We start from the raw sequence: 16,225 nt of genomic DNA on the forward strand, positions 1-16,225 counted from the left end.
GACGGATTTGGCAAATTATGGCGACTCCTAGCCTTGCCGGGATCCGAAAGGCCCCTGCCCTGGTGCTGACTAATCTTCGTATACCGCTCCGGTACCGCCGGGTCACCACCCGTCCACGGTCCTTTCGGCAACCTCCAATCAGTCTCGCCTGCAGACGGTCACCGCCGTCTGCCAACCTTGCTGTCTCAGTCCGGGGCACACACCCGGACTAACTTCAGGCTTCTTGCTGTCACTTTCTCTTGCTCCTTTACCACTTCACTTCACTTCCTTTCAACTCTAACACTCATCTGCCTGTTTACTCCTTCACTTCCCTAGCTTAACTGCACTCTAGCCCTCAGCTAGACTTCAACTGCCTGGTTTTCCCGCCTCCAGAGCTGTGAACTCCTCGGTGGGTGGAGCCAACCGCCTGGCCCACCCCCTGATGTGGACACCAGCTCCTGGAGGAAGGCAACAAGGATTTCTGTTTGACTTAGGTGTACCTGCAGGGAATGTGGGGTGCGTGTGGTGTTGTGACCTGTGACCCCTGGCTTGCCCAGGGCGTCACACTATACTGTGTGAGGCAGTGACAGGGGTAATATTTGAAGACCGCTATGCAGGGCCGGATTAAGGTTGGTGGGGGCCCCTGGGCAGAAAATCTGGTGGGGGCCCCATAACGTTAACATTTTTAGTCATAACAGTAGAGTGCGAATGTAGCATTTAGATATAAATCCAATGAACATTTATCTTATCCTGTTCTGCCACATTCAGATTTACAGCACTACAATAAAGACACAGTCCAGGATCACTCACAGCCGTCACTTATACTCAGAAAGTAAAGTTACTCACATTTTTTTATTGATCCCAATGTTAAGACAGCCAAGGAATAGTAAAAATACAGAAAGGGAAAGTTCTCACTGGCAGCAATGGTTGCTGAAAATCACAATGTGCTCTCTATTGTATTGTCTCCGGAGTAGTACATAGCAGCTGATGTCTGTACACGGTATGCCATACACTGTATCAGAGGTGGATCTAGGTTTTCCTGTCCATGGAGTAGGAGTTCAGTTTGGCGCCCCCTTCTATACACGGCTTATGCGGTTTGAGTAGTTGTCATGTGACCGCTCATACGCCATTTTCACACGTGCCGATGAGCTGCTCTTCCTAATTCTCTCAATGTTCACTGAAATACTACAGCCCATAAAGAGAAGCAGGAAGAGAAGCTAATTGTGACTCAAAGTATTAAAATGACCTGCAAGTGGTCATGTGATCACTTCTGGAATTAGCAAGCAGAGCTAAATCCTTACATTGAGTATATTACAGGTTGTTTGATTGGGCATGCTACGGGGCTTACTTTTATTATTAAAGGGGTTATCCAGGTCGACAAGGAAAATTTGTAGTTATCCTATATGACTGCAGACTTCTGAATTCTCACAGCTTGCGGACTGCACACTGTCATGATTTTCCCGTGCCATGAGCAAGTAGTCATGGCACTGCAAGTATGCGATTTGCTTACTTCCGGCCACATTCAAATTAGGACGTCTGCAGCCTCACTCAATAGTTACATGCCCTCAAGCGCTCACTGCTGGCATCGGAGAGTCCTGACAGTGTGCAGTGTGCACACTGAGCATTCAGAAGTCTGCAGTCACATAGAAACTTTCATCACAAACCTGGACAACACCTTTAATGCTACTAACATAATGTAGAAACCCTTGCGGTCATGTAATTTTACAAATTATGGCTTGCTACGTGTGTACAGGATCAGAATCAGTAAAATGTACATAAATACACTGTGTGCAGAATTATTAGGCAAATGAGTATTTTGCTCCCATGATACTTTTTATACATGTCGTCCTACTCCAAGCTGTATAGGCTGAGAGCCAACTACCAATTAAGTAAATCAGGAGATGTGCATCTCTGTAATGAGGAGGGGTGTGGTGTAATGACATCAACACCCTATATAAGGTGTGTTTAATTATTAGGCAACTTCTTTTCCTTTGGTAAAATGGGTCAGAAGAGAGATGTGACGGGCTCTGAAAAGTCCATATTGTGCGATGTCTTGCAGAGGAACGCAGCAGTCTTGAAATGGCCAAACTTTTGAAGCGTGATCACCGAACAATCAAGCGTTTCATGGCAAATAGCCAACAGGGTCGCAAGAAGCAAAATAGGCGCAAAATAACTCCCTATGAATTGAGAAAAATCAAGCGTGAAGCTGCCAAGATGCCATTTGCCACCAGTTTAGCCATATTTCAGAGCTGCAACGTTACTGGAGTATCAAAGAGCACAAGGTGTGCCATACTCAGGGACATGGCCAAGGTAAGGATGGCTGAAAAACCACCACCTCTGACCAAGAAACAGAAGATAAAACGTCAAGACTGGGCCAAGAAATATCTTAAGACTGATTTTTCAAAGGTTTTATGGACTGATGAAATGAGAGTGACTCTTGATGGGCAGATGGTTGGGCCAGAGGCTGGATCAGTAAAGGGCATAGAGCTCCACTGTGACTCAGACATCAGCAAGGTGGAGGTGGGCACTGGTATGGGCTGGTATCATCAAAGATCAACTTGTGGGACCTTTTCGGGGTGAGGATGGAGGGAAGCTCAACTCCCAGACCTACTGCCAGTTTCTGGAAGACAACTTCTTCACGCAGTGGTACAGGAAGAAGTCGGTATCGTTCAAGAAAAACATTATTTTCATGCGGGACAATGCTCCATCACATGCATCTAACTACTCCACAGCGTGGCTGGCCAGTAAAGGTCTAAAAGATGAAAAAATAATGACATGGCCCCCTTGTTCACCTGATCTGAGCCCCATAGAGCACCTGTGGTCCCTCATAAAATGTGAGCTCTACAGGGAGGGAAAACAGTCCACCTCTGGGAGCAGTGTCTGGAGGCTGTGGTGGCTGCTGCACGCAATGTGGATCGTAAACAGATCAAGCGATGACAGAATCTATGGATGGTCGGCTGCTGAGTGTCATCAGAAAGAAAGGGGGTGATATTGGGCACTCATTTTTGGGGGTTTTGTTTTTGCATGTCAGAAATGTTTATTTCTAAATTTTGTGCAGTTATATTGGTTTACCTGGTGACAATAAACAAGTGAGATGGGAATAGATTTGGTTTTTATTAAGTTGCCTAATAATTCTGCACAGTAATAGTCACCTGCACAGACAGATCCTCCTAAGATAGCCAAATCTAAAAAAAAAAACCACTCCAACTTCCAAAAATATTAAGCTTTGACATTCATGAGTCTTTTGGGTTGATTGAGAACTGTTGATCAATAATAAAAAAAATCCTCTAAAATACAAGTTGCCTAATAATTCTGCACACGGTGTACAGCACCAGAACCAAAAGCAATACCAAAATACATCACTAGCACCCAGTGGCGTAACTAGAGTTTGATGGGCCCCGGTGCAAAGTTCAGATCTGGGCCCCCCTCCACATACACCGACACTTGGGGTACAGGATAATGACACTGACACTTGGCTCTTACCCTCAGCACCCAGATTTCCCATGATCTGAAATCCCTCTATCAGCACCCAGCTTTCTTATGTTCTGATATCCATCTTGTCCTCGGCACCCAGCTTCCCCATGCTTTGCTATACATCTTTCCCTCAGCACTCAGCTTTCCTATATCAGAGCATGAGAAAGCTGGGTGCTGAGAGAAGATGTATAACAGAGCATGGGAAAGCTGGGTGCTGAGGGAAAGAGCCTTTTTCCCCTCAGCACAAAACGTTCCCATCCCCTGATTGTATCTTTGTCCCCCCTCGTATATAGTTCTCCAAACACAATAATGGCCCCCACATAGCCTTCCATATAGTGTAAAGGGTCCCACATAACCCTTCATATATTAGAATGCAGCTCCATAGTCCTCCATGTATTATAATGCATTTCCCATAGTTCTCCATGTATTATAATTCACCCCATAGTACATAATATATAATACTGCCCCACATAGTCCTCCATATATTATACTGCACCCCCATAGTTCTCCATATAGTATAATGCACCCCCATAATCCTCCATGTATAATATGCACCCAGCCCTCCATGTATAATAATGCAGCCAGCCTCCCCAGTCCCTTCAATTATTATAATTAATTTCTCATAGTTCTCCATATATTATACTACACCACATAGTCCTCCATATATAATATGCACCCAGCCCTCCATGTATAATAATGCAGCCAGCCTCCCCAGTCCTCCATGTATAATAATGCAGCCAGCCTCTCCAGGCCTCCATATATAATAATGCAGCCAGCCTCTCCATGCCTCTATGTATAATAATGCAGCCAGCCTCCCCAGGCCTCCATGTATAATAATGCAGCCAGCCTCCCCAGGCCTCCATGTATAATAATGCAGCCAGCCTCCCTAGGCCACCAAGTATAATAATGCAGCCAGCCTCCCCAGGCCTCCAAGTATAGTAATGCAGCCAGCCTCCCCAGGCCTCCAAGTATAATAATGCAGCCAGCCTCCCCAGGCCTCCATGTATAATAATGCAGCCTGCCTCCATGTATAATATAGCAGCAAGCCTCCATGTATAATAATGCAGCCTCTCCAGGCCTCCATTTATAATAATGCAGCCTCTCCAGACCTCCATGTATAATAATGCAGCCTCCAAAGGCCTCCATGTATAATAATGCAGCCTCCCAAGGCCTCCATGTATAATAATGCAGCCTCCCCAGGCCTCCATGTATAATAATGCAGCCTCCCCAGGCCTGCATGTATAATAATGCAGCCTCCATGTAAAATAATGCAGCCTCCCCAAGCCTCTGACCTCCGTGTACCCTCTCTCTTCACGTCTCCTCGTTCCCCCGCCGCTGCTCGTCCTCGCCGCTGCTCTATCCTCGCCGCTGTTCGTTCCCCCGCCGCTGCTCGTCCTCCCCGCTGCTCTGTCCTCGCCGCTCTCCTCGTTCCCCCGCCGCTGCTCGTCCTCCCCGCTGCTCTGTCCTCGCTGTCGTCCTTCCCTCCTTCCTTCGCCGCTGCTCGAATTTGCCGCTGCTCTGTCCTCACCGCCGCTCGTCCTCCCCGCTGCTTGTTCTCCCGGTGTTGCGGTCGGCGTCCTCCCGTCCTGCACTCTGTGCATTTAGCACAACAGTCGCACGGGAGTGACGTCACGGCGCAGGCACAGGGGTAGAATGATGATGCATAGCGCGGCAGCGCTATGCTTCATCATTACTGTGCACGGTGATGGGGGAGCCGCTGCAGCTGACACCAGGCAGGGGGTCCCAATGCCGCGGTTGACACCAGGCAGGGGGGCCCGGTGTCGTCGGCGGCACCGGTTCAAATAGCAGCCGCGTGGTCTGCGGCAGAACAGCGCAGCTCCTCTCTCACTGACAGGAGCTGGCTGCTGATCTGCCTGGCGGGCGCCGGGCCCCTAACCTCCCGGGCCCGGTCATAATGACGACCGCGGTAGTTACGCCCCTGCTAGCACCCTCATCAGTAAACGAATATATCACCAGAACCACCAATACATGACTACAGTACCAAATTTACTACAACAATATATTGTAATGTCACATCCCCATATACATTTGTATCACATGAATTAACAACTCCCAGTATGTCCTTAACAATTGTAAGAAAATGCTGGGAGTTATCAGTATTTATGAAGCATTGAGTATCACAAACATACAGTTACATCCAGGTACCTTGTAGGTGACATCTTCTCTGATCGGAGTCATCTTATTCTTTCTTCTCCATCTTGTCCAGACGTCATGATGAGTTTTCACATCCACAGCTCCTCTCTGCAGACTTCCCGGGCCTTCTGCAGCACATCTCAACATTATGCCCTTATAAATAAATAGCAGAATGATTATAATGCTCCTAAATATAAATATATGACCTACGCTGTGCGCCTGAATAAATAATTGCCACTCACTGTGCTCCCTGCATAAAATGACCCACACAATGTCCCTCTTATGGTACATGGCCTCTTCTTTCAGTTCTGGGCCCCCTCGTCACACCGTCCTGTACATTGTGTCCCCACTATACCTCCAAATGTCTATACTGTGCCCCCTCCTCACACGCCCCCTCCTGAGCTGTACCCTCACAATGTCCCCATGCTATCCCCTCTCTATACTGCCCTCACCCTCAGTATCAAAATCACTATAGTGCAACTCAATCTCACATTCCCCCTCCTCAGCATACTGTGCCCTCACACTGCCCACCATGCTGCCCCTTCTCCATACTGCTTATCCCCCCCCCACTACCCACTCTCTATACTATGCCCCTCACACTTTTCTCCACCAATACTCTCCACTTACAATATTCTCCCACCATACTGCTGCCTCACTTTTTAATGGTGCCCCCCTGATTACTGTGCAGGGGCAAATATGACGCATGCCCCCCAAAGGTACGCCCCTGTACAGTGTACAGGAGAATACATGACTGGTACACAATATACTGTGATACAGACATCAGATGTTATACAATATACACATTATTATATACCATCTGATGTGTGTACACAGTGTATCACACTACTCTGTACGCTGGATGTGGTATACCATGTGCACAGATATACAATGCCCTGCACTGATCACACATGGACCTACAGGACAGGATGTAACATATTCTATATGTAATATGGGCCATATAGTGTAATGTGTGCTGCAGGCTCAGATGTAACCAGTGCAGGATCTGGGTAGTGATGTCTGTGCTCTCTGCTGGAGCTCAGTGTGAGTTATTGCAGGGGAGGGATGAGGCTGCAGCCGATGACCCGGCACTGACAGCCCGACCTGATCTGCAGCAGAGCACACTCCTGCAATATCTCACACTGATCCCGGGCAGAGTGGCCGCTGACACTATGGAATCCGGTCTGTTGTTATCAGCGGCGTCCTGCTCCCTCCTCACTGCAGTCTCCTGCCCGGCCGGCACCATGATTAATGACCTCATACTTACCGGGATCCACTGAGACCTCCGGTCCTCCCACAAGCTCCTCTACGGAAGGAAGAAGCAGCAGCAGGTGCGCGGTGACGTCATCCTGGCAGACGCAGCCCACACAGCGTGCAGTGGGCGTGTCTGCAGCACAGTGATGGCCGGGATTGAAATACCTTAAAGGTACAGTGCGGTCTTGAACCACTGCGGCATTAATAAAATGGCGGACACACAGATGGTGGTGGGGGCCCCCTCAGAGGCTTTTGTGGTGGGGGCCCCTGGGCTGAAGCCCCGTCTGCCCCGCCTATAATCCGGCCCTGCCGCTATGTGTCCCCCAGAATGTGTCTGGAAACCCTCTGAGTTTGCTATAGCTATTACTGGGAGTATAGCACAAAGGGTAACAGGGAGACAGATCCCTCCTCCCAGTCCAGGTTTTGTAGCAATCCTCATGTCCAGCATTTTCATTTAAACTCATGCAGAGCACAGCAGGGTGTGTCTCAGTTGAGAGCCAGGCTTGGTGAAGCTAACACATGCCGTGTGAGCTAGGCTGGCTCTGTGTAGAGTGAACACAGGCCAAGAGTGTGAGCCTAGGAGAACCTTACACAGATCCCTGCGGTTAACGGGGTCCTAAGGTAACAAGACTTTTTGATGCAAAGAATTTGTCTATATGCACCGGCTGTGATCCGGAAGAGACTTTGACAGTGGGAAATTGGATCTATTTATGCTGCAACAATAAATAGACTGTTGGTGTGAACACGCTGCTGCCTCACTGCCTCACGTTTTTGCCCAAACAACGCTGCTACCTCACAACTGGCACTATCAGGCTGATTCTATACATACCTGTAGTGGTCAGCTCAGATGTTTAGGTTTTGAAATCCAAGAAAGTAAAGTTTATAAAATCATCAGCTTCTTGAGTGACAGCAGCTGAGGATCAGATAATATCTGGGGAGGTATTCATAGTTATCCCCTCCCCTGTTGGAATTAGCATAAATATTATATCATCATTTTAACTTTTTACTACCAGGACCTGTGTGAGGTCATACCCATTGACTAGAAGGGGCGGGGCCTCAGCTAACAAAGCTGATACCACAAAGCAACTTTTTCTGTTGGTCTGCCCCTTCTGGTCACATGGGTATGACCTCACACAGGTCCTGCAAGTGGAAAAGTGAATCGTTTGTATAATGCTTATGCTAATTCTAACAGAGGGAGGGGATAATTATGAATACTCCCCCAGATATTATCTGATCCTCAGCTGCTGTCACTCAAGAAGCTGCTGGTTTTATAAACTTCGGTATCATTCAAGAAAAATATGATTTTCATGCAAGACAATGCTCTATCACATGCATCCAACTACTCCACAGCGTGGCTGGCCAGTAAAGGTCTAAAAGATGAAACAATAATGACATGGCCCCCTTGTTCACCTGATCTGAACCTCATAGAGAACCTGTGGTCCCTCATAAAATGTGAGATCTACAGGAGGGAAAACAGTACACCTCTCGGAACAGTGTCTGGGAGGCTGTGGTGGCTGCTGCATGCAATGTTGATCGTAAACAGATCAAGCAACTGACAGAATCTATGGATAGTAGGCTGTTGAGTGTCATCATAAAGAAAGGTGGCTATGTGACGCCCTGGAGTAGCCAGGTAGTCACAGATAGCGCCCCACACAACACCAGTCCCACATTAGGTAACACCAGCCAAACCACATAAACCCTAGTCACCTCCCGCAGAGCTTAATGGATACACTAAAGGGGCGGAGCCAGGCGGTTGGCACACCCACCGAGGAGTTCAGAGGGCCTGAGGCAGGAAACTTCAGTTCAAGACAGTCAGTTGAGTTGAGTTGAGTTCAAGTGCAGCAGGCCTGTGGTGACAGGTCTGCTGCGGGAACTGACAGGTGCCAGGGTCGTAGCCCTGGTACCTCGGCTAGGAGGCAAATGGTGGCCTTAGCCTGCAGGAGCCGGGAAGACGGCCAGGTGGAACCGTGGTGGACTGGGACAGGGTAGTGGCCCGCCGGTACCGACCCGGGGAACTGACTGGAAACCGGAGCACACAGGGGGGTACTCAGACCCTGAAACGAGGTTGAAAAGCCACTGGACTGAGTTAATTCACTGATTGGGGTCTGGACTATAGGTCCTTTCCCACCCAAGTCCCGACTGAAGACAACAGCCCACCGAGGGGGATAGAAAGCCACCGCACAGGCAGAGAGATCCCACGGGCCAGCGTCTGCGGGCAAACGGGCTTTCCCGACACACATACCGCCGGGGAGCGGACTCCCGTCGCTGAAGCCAAGGCAGTCTACATACATAATACATGGTGCAGGAGAAAGGCAAAGACCACCGAACCGGGTGGGGGACCAGACACAGCCGGCTGCGGGCACCGACCACCATCAACTTTGTTTACCAGAGACTTGTGTGTGTCAATAACAGTGAGTACCACAGTGCCATCCAGCCGCGCACCGCCCTGCACCGCCCAGCTACTTCTCCCCAACGGGTCCCGGGGCCATTATCCCTGCCCACGGAGGTGTTAACATCTTGCTGCATAACCATCTCCCCCGGGTGCCCCGTAACTGCAGCGGTGGTGTCTACACCTTCACCACATCCCGTGGGTGGCATCACGAACTCAAACACGGCTCCGGCCATACACCTACCTACCACCCCCCTACGTAGCGCCAGCATCCTTTCAGAGCGAAGTGACCCCGGGTCTGGAGGCGCTCGAGCCACCCACCAACGAGCCCGGATCCGAGCGACTCGGCTGCGGCCCAGCGCGGGGCGGTACAGCTATATTGGTCACTAATTTTTTGGGGTTTTGTTTTTGCATGTCAGAAATGTTTATTTCTAAATTGTGCAGTTATATTGGTTTGCCTGGTGAAAATAAACAAGTGAGATGGGAATATATTTGGTTTTTATTAAGTTGCCTAATAATTCTGCACAGTAATAGTTACCTGCAAAAACAGATATCCTCCTAAGATAGCCAAATCTAAAAAAAAAAACCACTCCAACTTCCATAATATTACGCTTTGATATTTATGAGTCTTTTGGGTTGATTGAGAACATAGTTGTTGATCAATAATAAATAAAAATCCTCTAAAATACAATTTGCCTAATAATTCTGCACACAGTGTAGAATAGAAACACGGCACCACTTCTGTATTTATCACCCACTCCTGGATTTGGCTACAAATACTGATGTAATATACTGACCTAATACTGAACGTGTGAACGAGGCCTGAGGATAAATGATAACTTATTCATCAGTGGGGGTCCAACTGCTGGGACCTGCACCGATCGGCAAATTGTGCAACTTTTTTTCCCCATTACACTGGAGCTTGTGTCCTCCGACTCGACCCCTGAACCATTCATTCCCTCAGTGGTTGTGAGCACTGCACTTGTTTTTATCTGACCGCCCCAAAGAGGATGAATGGAGCTGCGGTCATACACCCCACCTGCTGCTGCAAAAAGTTCCCCAATATTCCGATCGGTGCGGTTTCCACTGGTCTGGTTACACCGATCAATAAGTTATCACCAACCTAACCTGTGGATCGGTGATCACTTGTTTTCACCAAAGACCTCGTTACTGCAAACTACTATAATTGTACATCCCAGTTATGGTGCAAAATATAGATGTGCAGGAGCCGCCTGTGTATACAGTCAACGGTCCACTATAACGGGGATAACACTAATGGGTGTTTATATTTAGCTGTAGTGTGGGCCCCTGGAGTCAATTCCCCTGGTGGGCCCTAGACACCTAAGTCCGACCCTGTGCAAGCTGACCACTAAAGGTAAAAATCAGCCTTAAAGTGCCAGTATAGCACTGGCTTTAGGTTATATACGAAAATCCTGGTGATCGGTTCCCTTTAAGTACTGATTGCATGTGTTAATATGTTGTGCTGCTAGCTGGCTGGGTGCAGGTTCCAGACACAGTACAGCAGGACTGTTACCAAAGGCACCACCTAGTGTTTGGGCTAAGATAGCGGCAGAATGGGAGAAATTGGGTTAAAAGGGAAGTGACAGATGCAGGAAAGAGGACAGTTGGGAGGTTTGAGAGGAGCAAGTCTAGAATATAATTCAAGTGTTAGAAGATGTGGCTTCTGTACGAGGGCCAGTCAGGGAACCCTAAGGTATCCACGAGAGTTCTGGAGCCTATGACTCACCCCAGCGGGCTTAGAGAGTCGCCAGGACCCAGAATCGAATGAAGGAGACACAGCCCCTGGAGCTTGAGGACGATATCAATGATAGCTGAGGGGGACAGCTCAAAAAGTAGTATCCCACACTAAGAGGAAGGAAGCAAAAGAAGGCCCATGTATGTCATAATGATGTGAAGAATAAGGTGAACTTTCTGGTTGGCTAAGTGAGTACTGGTGTTGCATGTGTTACTGTCTATGATGATGATCACCAGTGGGGTGACGGACACCGGCCTAGAGAAACCAGTAAGGCTGGCTTTGCACACTACGACATCGCAGGTGCGATGTCGGTGGGGTCAAATCGAAAGTGACGCACATCCGGCGTCACTTGCGATGTCGTAGTGTGTAAAACCTTTTTGATACGATGAACGAGCGCAAAAGCGTCGTTATCGTATCATCGGTGTAGTCTCCGACATTTCCATAATGCCGGTGCAGCAACAGGTACGATGTTGTTCCTCGTTCCTGCGGCAGCACACATCGCTGTGTGAGAAGCCGCAGGAGTGAGGAACATCTCCTTACCTGCCTCCCGGCTGCTATGAGAAGGAAGGAGGTGGGCGGGATGTTTACATCCTGCTCATCTCAGCCCCTCCGTTGCTATTGGCCGCCTGCCGTGTGACGTTGCTGTGACGCCACATGGCCCGCCCCCTTAGGAAGGAGGCGGTTCGCCGGCCAGATCGACGTCGCAGGACAGGTAAGTGCGTGTGAAGCTGCCGTAGCGATAATGTTCGCTACGGCAGCTATCACAAGATATCGCACGTACGACGGGGGCGGGGACTATCGCACTCGACATCGCAGCATCGGCATGTGATGTCGTAATGTGCAAAGCCCGCCTAAGTGTCGTGCACCCCACCCTAGGTCCCATCCGCACACAATGGCTTCTTAGCGAAGGATGCCGTCACCTTCCTTCATTGGCACTCTTGAAATTGTTCTAGAGAATTACGGTAAGTATTTCTCCCAGAAATTTATTGCAATTACACATGTTTTATTATACACGTTTATTTCTATTGTGTGTATTGGAACAACACAAAAAAAAAAAAACAGAGAAAAAAGGCAAATTGGACATAATTTCACAAAAATCTCCAAAAATGGACCATTCAAAATTGTTGGCACCCTTACCTTAACATTTGGTTACACACCCTTTTGGAATAGCTAACTGCAATCAATCGCTTCCTATAATCAGCAATAAGCTTACACCACTGAAATAGAATTTTGGACCACTCTTCTTTTTCAAACTGCTTCAGGTCTCTCATATTTGAAGGGTGCTTTTTCAAAACAGCACTTTTAACATTGCTCCATAGGTGTTCAATGGGATTTCATCCGGACCCATTGCTGACCACTTCAGAACTCTCCAGCGCTTTGTTTACATCCATTTCTGGTAATGTCACACTAGGTACGGGGAAGTACCAAGAGAGCTGCGAAAGGTAAGGGAAGGAAGGGGACCCCTGCGTCTAGGGAAGGGGGAGATTGTGACCCTTGACCAAACCTACAGCTGGTTCCTGGGGTCCCTCCCTACCCTAGATAGGTTCCGCACCTATCCACTGAGCTAGATACTTAACCCTAGGTATCTCTAGTGCTGGACCCTAAATAGGGAATGGGTGGGATAAGATCTTCGTCAACCTCACTAAACGCTAAAGGAAGACACAAAGAGGACACGCAGGGGAAAGTGCATGTGTCGCGGGCGGAGGAGGGGACGCCGCGCTCTCCCACTGCTCGGGTCCGGCTGCCGCGGCTGCTGCGGCCTACCGCTGCTCGGTGGCCCGAGCGATGGGCCGGATCCCAGGGACTCTAGCGACGCTCCTCGCCCGTGAGTGAAAGGGGATTTGGGTGTGGGGATTGGTTATTGTCCGTGACGGCACCCACGGTTGTGGTGATTTGTTGACACCACCGCTGCTCTGTATGGGGATCCCAGGAAGGATGGTATGGAGCAGCCAGTTGTTGTGTTGCCCCTCCGTGGGTAGGGGTTGGTGATCCCGGGGCCCAGTGATTAGGTGGGTGATGCAGGGCTTGGTGGGGTGCAGGGACGCGGGGGCAGCGCTGTGCCTTGCGGCACTGTGGTACTCACTCAGCCTGACACGTTGACACAGTTTTCGGTAAAACACACGGCTGGAAAGACGGTTCCCACGGACGGCTGCACTTGCTTTCCCCAGTAGGTGACGGTGACGGTCCCTCTGTCCCGCACCTAAGATGATGATGGTTGCGATGGGTTCCCACCGGTAACCCGCTCCCCGGCTTGGATATGGGTCGGAGGAGCCCTACTTTGCCCGCAGGCGCTGGCCCTGAGAAACTGGTGCCCTGGCGGTGGCGGTGTCTCTCCGTAACGGTCGGACTGTTGCCTTCAATCGGGACTTGGTTGTTTGGAGACAGACGTCCCCTTCACTGACAGATTTGGCAAATTATGGCGACTCCTAGCCTTGCCGGGATCCGAAAGGCCCCTGCCCTGGTGCTGACTGTTCTTCGTATACTGCTCCAGACCGCCGGGCCACTACCCGTCCGCGGTCCTTCCAGCAACCTCCGAGCAGTCACCCCTGCGGACTATCACCGCCGTCTGGTGACCTTGCTGGCACTGTCCGGGGCACACACCCGGACCAACTTCAGGCTTTACTACTGTCACTTCAGCTTTTCTCTTTAGCTTTACTACTACTTCCTTCCACTTCACTTCACTTTCCTCACTCCACTGTTTACTCTTCACTCTCCTAAACTGTTCTGCCTGGTTCCTCCCGCCTCCAGGGCTGTGAACTCCTCGGTGGGCGGAGCCAACCGCCTGGCCCACCCCCTGGTGTGAACATCAGCCCCTGGAGGAAGGCAACAAGGATTTTGGTAGCCTTGGGTGTTCCTAACTGGGGTGTAGGGTGTGGTGGTGTGATGACCTGTGACCCCTGGCTTGCCCAGGTCGTCACATTCCCCCTTAGCAAAATGCAGACCGTCCAACACCGGTTTTATTTTCTGAAAAATATATAAAAAGGTAAACGGTAACATAATTCAAATTATAACATCATCCCACAACGGGAGGCACATTTCTTAAACGTTGCAACGGTTTACGGTTACGGTCTCCGCTCTCTCCCACCCAAGCAACCTGGCCCTGATGCTGCCCCTAAAACCCAGGCAGCACCCCTTGACCCAAGTCCAGCACAAGTCACCCGAGCGGGATCTGTCCTTCCCCTCCAGAGGGTAGCCACCGGTTCCTGTGGTGGCTGGGCCCCAGCCTGCTCTGCTGAGGGCCCTCCCTCCAACCTGCCTCTCCGGAGGCGGCAACTGCGGAAACGGTAACGGTAAAACAACTTATTTACAAGCCACTAACGTCTGTGGTTGCCCTGCAAGTTCACGGGCTTGTCCATAGGAGTTCCTATGCATAACTTTTTAAACGGTCCCCACGGGGACAACGGTGCCGGCAACGGCCGGTTTCCTCAATCACGGTAAATCAGTTAAAACTCCGGTAATCATTTTCTTATCATTTTCCAACTTTTTCCAAACAAACTTGCAAACATGCTGACTGGTGGTCCCAACGGGGACTGCTGCAGCGGGCATCCGCTGCTCTTACTCTGAGTCCTCAACATCACCTGAGGGAGGGGGCGCGGCGCTCACTCGGGACTCCTGGCTGCCCCTTAGTTTAGCATCCAGCGCAAACCACCCCCTCTCCCCACAGTGCCGGGTGTACTGCACAATGTCGCCCGGCATTAGGTTACGGCCGGGATGCTCTTCAGGCAGGTGGGCATTCACATCCCGCCGGGCTACAAACACTTCGGCCTCCAGGCCCAGTTCATATATAAACCCATAGCCCTGGCGGACATCAAACCGCCTCACCTGCACTTCGTACAGCTGGCCCCGGACCCGGAACGTTGCTTGACGGAGGCTCTCTTTCTCTCTAATTGCTCGGGCCACCAGCTCCGCCTTCTTCCTCTCTCTCTCACCGATCTCCAGGCCCAGCTGTACCGGCTCCCTGTCCCAATACGGCGCTGCTGCGAGCTCCGGCGCACGGGTCGGGCCCCGCGGGACATTCTGGACGTTGACCACTGTCAGAGATCTGGGCGGCAAGTCCCGCGGCGTCTTGGCCTTAGGCGCCGCCTTGCAGCGACAACCCGGCGCTACCTCAGCCGAGGTGTGGGGGATGGGCACAGGGGCTTTCCGCAGCTGGGCCTCCGGTTCGGAACGGTCCATCAGCTCCGGCTCGGGGACTTTCTCTGGAGACGCCTCCGGTGCGGTTTTCGGAGCCTTCCAAGGCAGCACCTCCGGTCGACTACGGGCTCTGGCTGCAGGTCGGCCCGCCTGGGCGGGCATGCTGGGTAGTGCTACCGGTTGCGGTGGTAGCAGGCCTAGTGGCGGGGTCACGGCCTCCGACATGGGTGGCGAGGGAGGCAGCGGGGGGAGAGGGCTTGGACCGAGTCCCGCAGCCGCGATGACCGGCCCTTCCAGGGTATCGGGGCGTGGGTCACTCACCCTCCCTTCCTTCGCCTCCTCCTCGCGTCTCCGCACGGCTGCTATAACGTCCGCCATGTCGGTCTCCCACTCCTCCATGAGGAGCTGCATCCTGACCGGCAGCCGTTGGTAGAACTGCGCGGTCCGGATCTCCACCCACGCCGCGGTTCCGGGTGCGGGGGCTACGGTGTCGCGGGACGGCATCCACATGCTGCTGGCGGCTTTTCCCAGGAACAAGATGTCTGCAGAGTCCTGGCGTCCCTGCTTTTATAGCTGCGCTCACATGCAGCCAGCCGCCATCGCGTCCCCCTTAGCTTCTTTCCGGCCCCTCCTCTATTGGGGCGGGTTTTTGGCCTTCGCGCCTCTGCTACTCGAGAAGACGCTCGAGCGGGAACTTTTCGCGCCAAAGATGGCGACTTCCGAAATTTTTCAGCCGGATACCTCCGGCGGTCACAAGGCGCACCTCTACCCAACGGCAGAGCGGTAAGATCCTGTTCGTGACGCCAAGTTGTCGCGGGCGGAGGAGGGGACGCCGCGCTCTCCCACTGCTCGGGTCCGGCTGCTGCGGCTGCTGCGGCCTGCCGCTGCTCGGTGGCCCGAGCGATTGGCCGGATCCCGGGGACTCTAGCGACGCTCCTCGCCCGTGAGTGAAAGGGGATTTGGGTGTGGGGATTGGTTATTGTCCGTGACGCCACCCACGGTTGTGGTGATTTGTTGACACCACCGCTGCTCTGTATGGGGATCCCGGGAAGGATGGTATGGAGCAGCCAGTTGTTGTGTTGCCCCTC

The 16,225-nt window shown here is 51.3% G+C and overlaps 1 protein-coding gene and 1 long non-coding RNA gene across 2 annotated transcripts in view; one reads left to right on the top strand and one right to left on the bottom strand.

Moving 5' to 3' along the window:
* The window catches only part of LOC142304039 (uncharacterized), a 134,830-nt gene extending 127,662 nt beyond the window's left edge, over window positions 1–7,168 (bottom strand). The window contains exons 1-2 of the long non-coding RNA XR_012753069.1: window positions 6,872–7,168; window positions 5,620–5,760 (exon numbers count right to left, since the gene is read on the bottom strand). This is a non-coding gene — a long non-coding RNA (uncharacterized LOC142304039). The remainder of the gene's footprint in view (window positions 1–5,619; window positions 5,761–6,871) is intronic.
* The window catches only part of PLEKHO2 (pleckstrin homology domain containing O2), a 297,712-nt gene that overhangs the window by 151,405 nt on the left and 130,082 nt on the right, over window positions 1–16,225 (top strand). The gene's annotated exons all lie outside the window — the stretch shown is intronic.

Source organism: Anomaloglossus baeobatrachus, chromosome 4 (genome assembly GCF_048569485.1).
Source record: "Anomaloglossus baeobatrachus isolate aAnoBae1 chromosome 4, aAnoBae1.hap1, whole genome shotgun sequence".
Taxonomy (NCBI): Eukaryota; Metazoa; Chordata; class Amphibia; order Anura; family Aromobatidae; genus Anomaloglossus; species Anomaloglossus baeobatrachus.